This window comes from Calliopsis andreniformis, unplaced genomic scaffold (assembly GCF_051401765.1).
Source record: "Calliopsis andreniformis isolate RMS-2024a unplaced genomic scaffold, iyCalAndr_principal scaffold0025, whole genome shotgun sequence".
Classification (NCBI taxonomy): Eukaryota; Metazoa; Arthropoda; class Insecta; order Hymenoptera; family Andrenidae; genus Calliopsis; species Calliopsis andreniformis.
In genome coordinates, this window is record NW_027480434.1 from 9,499,339 (window position 1) to 9,509,144 (window position 9,806).

Here is a 9,806-nt window from a genome sequence, read left to right on the forward strand (position 1 = left end):
TACAATATAAATACAACAGTTTTTCCATCGTATAAAACGAATAATTGCAACCAGTGTGAAAGTTATGGTCATTTCTACATTCCGAGCAACCTAGGCTTCACTCTAGGGAGTTGCTCCACCAGATCGAATAGTTAGGTCCTTAGAAGTCAACGCCAGAAGCATAAAATACGATATAAATACAGCAGCTTTTCCATCGTATAAAAGGAATAATTGCAAACAGTGTGAAAGTAATGGTCATTTCTACGTTCCGCGTAACCTAGGCTTCACTCTACGGCGTTGTTCCACCAGATCGAATCGTTAGGGCCCAAGAAGTCAACACCAGAAGAATAAAATACAAAATAAATACAACAGCCTTTACACCGTATAAAACGAATAATTGCAACCTGTGTGACGGTTATGGTCATATCTACGTTCCGGGCAACCTAGGCTTCGCTGTAGGGCGTTGCTCCACCAGATCGAAGTGTTAGGGCCTAAGAAGCCAACGTCCGAAGCATAAAATACAATAGAAATACAACAGTTTTTCCATCGTATAAAACGAATAATTGCAACCATTATGAAACTTATGGTCATTTCTACGTTCCGGGCAACCTAGGCTTCACCCTAGGGCGTTGTTCCACCAGATCGAATAGTTAGGGCCTAAGAAGTGAACGCCAGAAGCATAAAATGCAATAAAAATACAACAGTTTTTCCATCGTATAACAGGATTAATTGCAACCAGTTTGAAAGTAATGGTCATTTCTACGTTCCGGGCAACCTAGGCTTCACTCTAGGGCGTTGCTCCACTAGATCGAATAGCTAGGGCCTTAGAAGTCAACGCCAGAGGCATAAAATACAATATAAATACAACAGCGTTTCCATCGTAAAAAACGAATAATTGCAAACAGTGTGAAAGTAATTGTCATTTCTTCGTTCCGGGCAACCTAGGCTTCACTCTAGGGCGTTGCTCCACCAGATCAAACAGTTACGGCCTTAGAAGTCAACGCCAGAAGCATAAAATACAAAATAAAAGGAACAGTTTTTCCACTGTATAAAACGAATAATTGCTACCAGTGTAAATATTATGGTCATTTCTACGTTCCGGGCAACCTAGGCTTCACCCTAGGGCGTTGTTCCACCAGATCGAATAGTTAGGGCCCAAGAAGTGAACGCCAGAAGCATAAAATACAATATAAATACAACAGTTTTTCCATCGTATAAAACGAATAATTGCAACCAGTGTGAAAGTTATGGTCATTTCTACATTCCGAGCAACCTAGGCTTCACTCTAGGGAGTTGCTCCACCAGATCGAATAGTTAGGTCCTTAGAAGTCAACGCCAGAAGCATAAAATACGATATAAATACAGCAGCTTTTCCATCGTATAAAAGGAATAATTGCAAACAGTGTGAAAGTAATGGTCATTTCTACGTTCCGCGTAACCTAGGCTTCACTCTACGGCGTTGTTCCACCAGATCGAATCGTTAGGGCCCAAGAAGTCAACACCAGAAGAATAAAATACAAAATAAATACAACAGCCTTTACACCGTATAAAACGAATAATTGCAACCTGTGTGACGGTTATGGTCATATCTACGTTCCGGGCAACCTAGGCTTCGCTGTAGGGCGTTGCTCCACCAGATCGAAGTGTTAGGGCCTAAGAAGCCAACGTCCGAAGCATAAAATACAATAGAAATACAACAGTTTTTCCATCGTATAAAACGAATAATTGCAACCATTATGAAACTTATGGTCATTTCTACGTTCCGGGCAACCTAGGCTTCACCCTAGGGCGTTGTTACACCAGATCGAATAGTTAGGGCCTAAGAAGTGAACGCCAGAAGCATAAAATGCAATAAAAATACAACAGTCCTTCCATCCTATAACAGGAATAATTGCAACCCGTGTGAAAGTGATGGTCATTTCTACGTTCCAGGCAACCTAGGCTTCCCTCTAGGGCGTTGCTCCACCAGATCGAATTGTTAGGGCCAAAGAAGTCAACGCCCGAAGCATAAAATACAGAATAAATAGAACAGTTTTTCCATCGTATAAAAGGAATAATTGCAGACAGTGTGAAAGTAATGGTCATTTCTACGTTCCGGGCAACCTTGGCTTCACTGTAGGGCGTTGCTCCACCAGATGAAACATTTAGGGCCTTAGAAGTCAACGCCCGAAGCATAAAATACGAAATAAATAGAACAGTTTTTCCATTGTATAAAACGAATAATTGCTACCAGTGTAAAAGTTATGGTCATTTCTACGTTCCGGGCAACCTAGGCTTCACTCTAGGGCGGTGCTCCACCATATCGAATAGTAACGGCCTTAGAAGCCTACGCCTGAAGCATAAAATACAATAAAAATACAACGGTCTTTTCATCGTATAACGTGAATAATTGCAACAAGCGTGAAAGTAATGATCATTTCGGCGTTTCGGGCATCCTAGACTTAACTCTGAGGCATTGCTCCACCAGAACGAATAGTTAGGGCCTAAGAAGTGAACGCCAGAAGCATTAAACACAATATAAATACAACAGTTATTCCACCGTATAAAACGAATAATTGCAACCAGTGTGAAAGCTATGGTCATTTGTACATTCCGGGCAACCTAGGCTTCACTCTAGGGCGTTGCTCCAACAGATTGAAGAGTCAGGGCCTTAGAAGTTAACGCCCGAAGCATAAAATGCAATAAAAATACAACAGTTTTTCCATCGTATAACAGGATTAATTGCAACCAGTTTGAAAGTGATGGTCATTTCTACGTTCCGGGCAACCTAGGCTTCACTCTAGGGCGTTGCTCCACTAGATCGAATAGCTAGGGCCTTAGAAGTCAACGCCAGAGTCATAAAATACAATATAAATACAACAGCTTTTCCATCGTAAAAAACGAATAATTGCAACCAGTGTGAAAGTTATGGTTATTTCTACATTGCGAGCAACCTAGGCTTCACTCTAGGGCGTTGCTCCACCAGATCGAATAGTTAGGTCCTTAGAAGTCACCGCCAGAAGAATAAAATACAAAATATATACAACAGCCTTTACACCGTATAAAACGAATAATTGCAACCTGTGTGAAGGTTATGGTCATATCTACGTTCCGGGCAACCTAGGCTTCACTGTAGGGCGTTGCTCCACCAGATCGAAGTGTTAGGGCCTAAGAAGTCAACGCCCGAAGCATAAAATACAATAGAAATACAACAGTTTTTCCATCGTATAAAACGAATAATTGCAACCATGATGAAACTTATGGTCATTTCTACGTTCCGGGCAACCTAGGCTTCACCCTAGGGCGTTGTTACACCAGATCGAATAGTTAGGGCCTAAGAAGTGAACGCCAGAAGCATAAAATGCAATAAAAATACAACAGTCCTTCCATCCTATAACAGGAATAATTGCAACCCGTGTGAAAGTGATGGTCATTTCTACGTTCCAGGCAACCTAGGCTTCCCTCTAGGGCGTTGCTCCACCAGATCGAATTGTTAGGGCCAAAGAAGTCAACGCCCGAAGCATAAAATACAGAATAAATAGAACAGTTTTTCCATCGTATAAAAGGAATAATTGCAGACAGTGTGAAAGTAATGGTCATTTCTACGTTCCGGGCAACCTTGGCTTCACTGTAGGGCGTTGCTCCACCAGATGAAACATTTAGGGCCTTAGAAGTCAACGCCCGAAGCATAAAATACGAAATAAATAGAACAGTTTTTCCATTGTATAAAACGAATAATTGCTACCAGTGTAAAAGTTATGGTCATTTCTACGTTCCGGGCAACCTAGGCTTCACTCTAGGGCGGTGCTCCACCATATCGAATAGTAACGGCCTTAGAAGCCTACGCCTGAAGCATAAAATACAATAAAAATACAACGGTCTTTTCATCGTATAACGTGAATAATTGCAACAAGCGTGAAAGTAATGATCATTTCGGCGTTTCGGGCATCCTAGACTTAACTCTGAGGCATTGCTCCACCAGAACGAATAGTTAGGGCCTAAGAAGTGAACGCCAGAAGCATTAAACACAATATAAATACAACAGTTTTTCCACCGTATAAAACGAATAATTGCAACCAGTGTGAAAGCTATGGTCATTTGTACATTCCGGGCAACCTAGGCTTCACTCTAGGGCGTTGCTCCAACAGATTGAAGAGTCAGGGCCTTAGAAGTTAACGCCCGAAGCATAAAATGCAATAAAAATACAACAGTTTTTCCATCGTATAACAGGATTAATTGCAACCAGTTTGAAAGTGATGGTTATTTCTACATTGCGAGCAACCTAGGCTTCACTCTAGGGCGTTGCTCCACCAGATCGAATAGTTAGGTCCTTAGAAGTCACCGCCAGAAGAATAAAATACAAAATATATACAACAGCCTTTACACCGTATAAAACGAATAATTGCAACCTGTGTGAAGGTTATGGTCATATCTACGTTCCGGGCAACCTAGGCTTCACTGTAGGGCGTTGCTCCACCAGATCGAAGTGTTAGGGCCTAAGAAGTCAACGCCCGAAGCATAAAATACAATAGAAATACAACAGTTTTTCCATCGTATAAAACGAATAATTGCAACCATGATGAAACTTATGGTCATTTCTACGTTCCGGGCAACCCAGTCTTCACCCTAGGGCGTTGTTCCACCAGATCGAATAGTTAGGGCCTAAGAAGTGAACGCCAGAAGCATAAAATGCAATAAAAATACAACAGTCTTTCCATCGTATAACAGGATTAATTGCAACCAGTTTGATAGTGAAGGTCATTTCTACGTTCCGGGCAACCTAGGCTTCACTCTAGGGCGTTGCTCCACTAGATCGAATAGCTAGGGCCTTAGAAGTCAACGCCAGAAGCATAAAATACGATATAATTACAACAGCTTTTCCATCGTATAAAAGGAATAATTGCAAACAGTGTGAAAGTAATGGTCATTTCTACGTTCCGGGCAAACTAGGCTTCACCCTAGGGCGTTGCTCCACCAGATTAAACAGTTAGGGCCTTAGAAGTCAACACCAGAAGAATAAAATACAAAATAAATACAACAGCCTTTACACCGTATAAAACGAATAATTGCAACCATTATGAAACTTATGGTCATTTCTACGTTCCGGGCAACCTAGGCTTCACCCCAGGGCGTTGTTCCACCAGATCGAATAGTTAGGGCCTAAGAAGTGTACGCCAGAAGCATAAAATGCAATAAAAATACAACAGTCTTTCCATCCTATAACAGGAATAATTGCAACCCGTGTGAAAGTGATGGTCATTTCTACGTTCCAGGCAACCTAGGCTTCCCTCTAGGGCGTTGCTCCACCAGATCGAATTGTTAGGGCCAAAGAAGTCAACGCCCGAAGCATAAAATACAAAATAAATAGAACAGTTTTTCCATCGCATAAAAGGAATAATTGCAGACAGTGTGAAAGTAATGGTCATTTCTACGTTCCGGGCAACCTAGGCTTCACTCTAGGGCGTTGCTCCACCAGATGAAACAGTTGGGGCCTTAGAAGTCAACGCCCGAAGCATAAAATACGAAATAAATAGAACAGTTTTTCCATTGTATAAAGCGAATAATTGCTACCAATGTAAAAGTTATGGTCATTTCTACGTTCCGGGCAACCTAGGCTTCACTCTAGGGTGGTGCTCCTCCATATCGAATAGCAACGGCCTTAGAAGCCTACGCCTGAAGCATAAAATACAATAAAAATACAACGGTCTTTTCATCGTATAACAGGAATAATTGCAACAAGCGTGAAAGTAATGATCATTTCGGCGTTTCGGGCATCCTAGACTTAACTCTGAGGCATTGCTCCACCAGATCGAATCGTTAGGGCCAAAGAAGTCAACGCCAGAAGCATAAAATACGATATAAATACAACAGCTTTTCCATCGTATAAAAGGAATAATCGCAAACAGTGCGAAAGTAATGTTCATTTCTACGTTCCGGACAACCTAGGCTTCACCGTAGGGCGTTGCTACACCAGATTAAACAGTTAGGGCCTTAGAAGTCAACGCCCGAAGCATAAAATGCAAAATAAATAGAACAGTTTTTCCATTGTATAAAACGAATAATTGCTACCAGTGTAGAAGTTATGGTCATTTCTACGTTCCGGGCAAGCTAGGCTTCAACCTAGGGTGTTGTTCCACCAGATCGAATAGTTAGGGCCTAAGAAGTGAACGCCAGAAGCATAAAATACAATATAAATACACAGTTTTTCCATCGTATAAAACGAATAATTGCAACCAGTGTGAAAGCTATGGTCATTTCTACATTCCGAGCAACCTAGGCTTCACTCTAGGGCGTTCCTCCAACAGATTGAATAGTCAGGGCCTTAGAAGTCAACGCCCGAAGCATAAAATGCAATAAAAATACGACAGTTTTTCCACCGTATAACAGGATTAATTGCAACCAGTTTGAAAGTGATGGTCATTTCTACGTTCCGGGCAACCTAGGCTTCACTCTAGGGCGTTGCTCCACTAGATCGAATAGCTAGGGCCTTAGAAGTCAACGCCAGAGTCATAAAATACAATATAAATACAACAGCTTTTCCATCGTAAAAAACGAATAATTGCAACCAGTGTGAAAGTTATGGTTATTTCTACATTGCGAGCAACCTAGGCTTCACTCTAGGGCGTTGCTCCACCAGATCGAATAGTTTGGTCCTTAGAAGTCACCGCCAGAAGAATAAAATGCAAAATAAATACAACAGCCTTTACACCGCATAAAACGAATAATTGCAACCAGTGTGAAAGTTATGGTTATTTCTACATTCCGAGAAACCTAGGCTTCACTCTAGGGCGTTGCTCCACCAGATCGAATAGTTAGGTCCTTAGAAGTCACCGCCAGAAGCATAAAATACGATATAAATACAACAGCTTTTGCATCGTATAAAAGGAATAATTGCAAACAGTGTGAAAGTAATGGTCATTTCTACGTTCCGGGCAACCTAGGCTTCACTCTAGGGCGTTGCTCCACCAGATCAAACAGTTAGGTCCTTAGAAGTCAACGCCCGAAGCATAAAATACAAAATAAACAGAACAGTTTTCCCATTGTAAAAAACGAATAATTGCTACCAGTGTAAAAGTTATGGTCATTTCTACGTTCCAGGCAACCTAGGCTTCACTCTAGGGCGTTGCTCCACCAGATCAAATTGTTAGGGCCAAAGAAGTCAACGCCCGAAGCATAAAATACAAAATAAATAGAACAGTTTTTCCATTGTATAAAACGAATAATTGCTACCAGTGTAAAAGTTATGGTCATTTCTACGTTCCGGGCAACCTAGGCTTCATCCTAGGGCATTGTTCCATCAGATCGAACAGATAGGCCCTAAGAAGTGAACGCCAGAAGCATAAAATACAATATAAATACAACAGTTTTTCCATCGTAGAAAACGAATAATTGCAACCAGTGTGAAAGTTATGGTCATTTGTATATTCCGAGCAACCTAGGCTTCACTCTAGGGCGGTGCTCCACCATATCGAATAGCTACGGCCTTAGAAGCCTACGCATGAAGCATAAAATACAATAAAAATACAACGGTCTTTTCATCGTATAACAGGAATAATTGCAACAAGCGTGAAAGTAATGATCCTTTCGGCGTTTCGGGCATCCTAGACTTAACTCTGAGGCATTGCTCCACCAGATCGAATAGTTAGGGCCTAAGAAGTCCACGCCAGAAGCATAAAATACAATATAAATACAACAGTTTTTCCATTGTATAAAACGAATAATTGCTACCAGTGTAAAAGTTATGGTCATTTCTACGTTCCGGGCAACCTAGGCTTCACCCTAGGGCGTTGCTCCACCAGATCGAAGTGTTAGGGCCTAAGAAGTCAACGCCCGAAGCATAAAATACAATAGAAATACAACAGTTTTTCCATCGTATAAAACGAATAATTGCAACCATTATGAAACTTATGGTCATTTCTACGTTCCGGGCAACCCAGTCTTCACCCTAGGGCGTTGTTCCACCAGATCGAATAGTTAGGGCCTAAGAAGTGAACGCCAGAAGCATAAAATGCAATAAAAATACAACAGTCTTTCCATCGTATAACAGGATTAATTGCAACCAGTTTGATAGTGAAGGTCATTTCTACGTTCCGGGCAACCTAGGCTTCACTCTAGGGCGTTGCTCCACTAGATCGAATAGCTAGGGCCTTAGAAGTCAACGCCAGAAGCATAAAATACGATATAATTACAACAGCTTTTCCATCGTATAAAAGGAATAATTGCAAACAGTGTGAAAGTAATGGTCATTTCTACGTGCCGGGCAAACTAGGCTTCACCCTAGGGCGTTGCTCCACCAGATTAAACAGTTAGGGCCTTAGAAGTCAACACCAGAAGAATAAAATACAAAATAAATACAACAGCCTTTACACCGTATAAAACGAATAATTGCAACCATTATGAAACTTATGGTCATTTCTACGTTCCGGGCAACCTAGGCTTCACCGTAGGGCGTTGTTCCACCAGATCGAATTGTTAGGGCCAAAGAAGTCAACGCCCGAAGCATAAAATACAAAATAAATAGAACAGTTTTTCCATCGTATAAAAGGGATAATTGCAGACAGTGTGAAAGTAATGGTCATTTCTACGTTCCGGGCAACCTAGGCTCCACTCTAGGGCGTTGCTCCACCAGATGAAACAGTTGGGGCCTTAGAAGTCAACGCCCGAAGCATAAAATACGAAATAAATAGGACAGTTTTTCCATTGTATAAAGCGAATAATTGCTACCAATGTAAAAGTTATGGTCATTTCTACGTTCCGGGCAACCTAGGCTTCACTCTAGGGCGGTGCTCCACCATATCGAATAGCAACGGCCTTAGAAGCCTACGCCTGAAGCATAAAATACAATAAAAATACAACGGTTTTTTCATCGTATAACAGGAATAATTGCAACAAGCGTGAAAGTAATGATCATTTCGGCGTTTCGGGCATCCTAGACTTAACTCTGAGGCATTGCTCCACCAGATCGAATCGTTAGGGCCAAAGAAGTCAACGCCAGAAGCATAAAATGCGATATAAATACAACAGCTTTTCCATCGTATAAAAGGAATAATCGCAATCAGTGCGAAAGTAATGTTCATTTCTACGTTCCGGACAACCTAGGCTTCACCGTAGGGCGTTGCTACACCAGATTAAACAGTTAGGGCCTTAGAAGTCAACGCCCGAAGCATAAAATGCAAAATAAATACAACAGCCTTTACACCGTATAAAACGAATAATTGCAACCAGTGTGAATGTTATGGTTATTTCTACATTCCGAGAAACCTAGGCTTCACTCTAGGGCGTTGCTCCACCAGATCGAATAGCTAGGTCCTTAGAAGTCACCGCCAGAGTCATAAAATACAATATAAATACAACAGCTTTTCCATCGTAAAAAACGAATAATTGCAACCAGTGTGAAAGTTATGGTTATTTCTACATTGCGAGCAACCTAGGCTTCACTCTAGGGCGTTGCTCCACCAGATCGAATAGTTAGGTCCTTAGAAGTCACCGCCAGAAGAATAAAATGCAAAATAAATACAACAGCCTTTACACCGCATAAAACGAATAATTGCAACCAGTGTGAAAGTTATGGTTATTTCTACATTCCGAGCAACCTAGGCTTCACTCTAGGGCGTTGCTCCACCAGATCGAATAGTTAGGTCCTTAGAAGTCACCGCCAGAAGCATAAAATACGATATAAATACAACAGCTTTTGCATCGTATAAAAGGAATAATTGCAAACAGTGTGAAAGTAATGGTCATTTCTACGTTCCGGGCAACCTAGGCTTCACTCTAGGGCGTTGCTCCACCAGATCAAACAGTTAGGTCCTTAGAAGTCAACGCCCGAAGCATAAAATACAAAATAAACA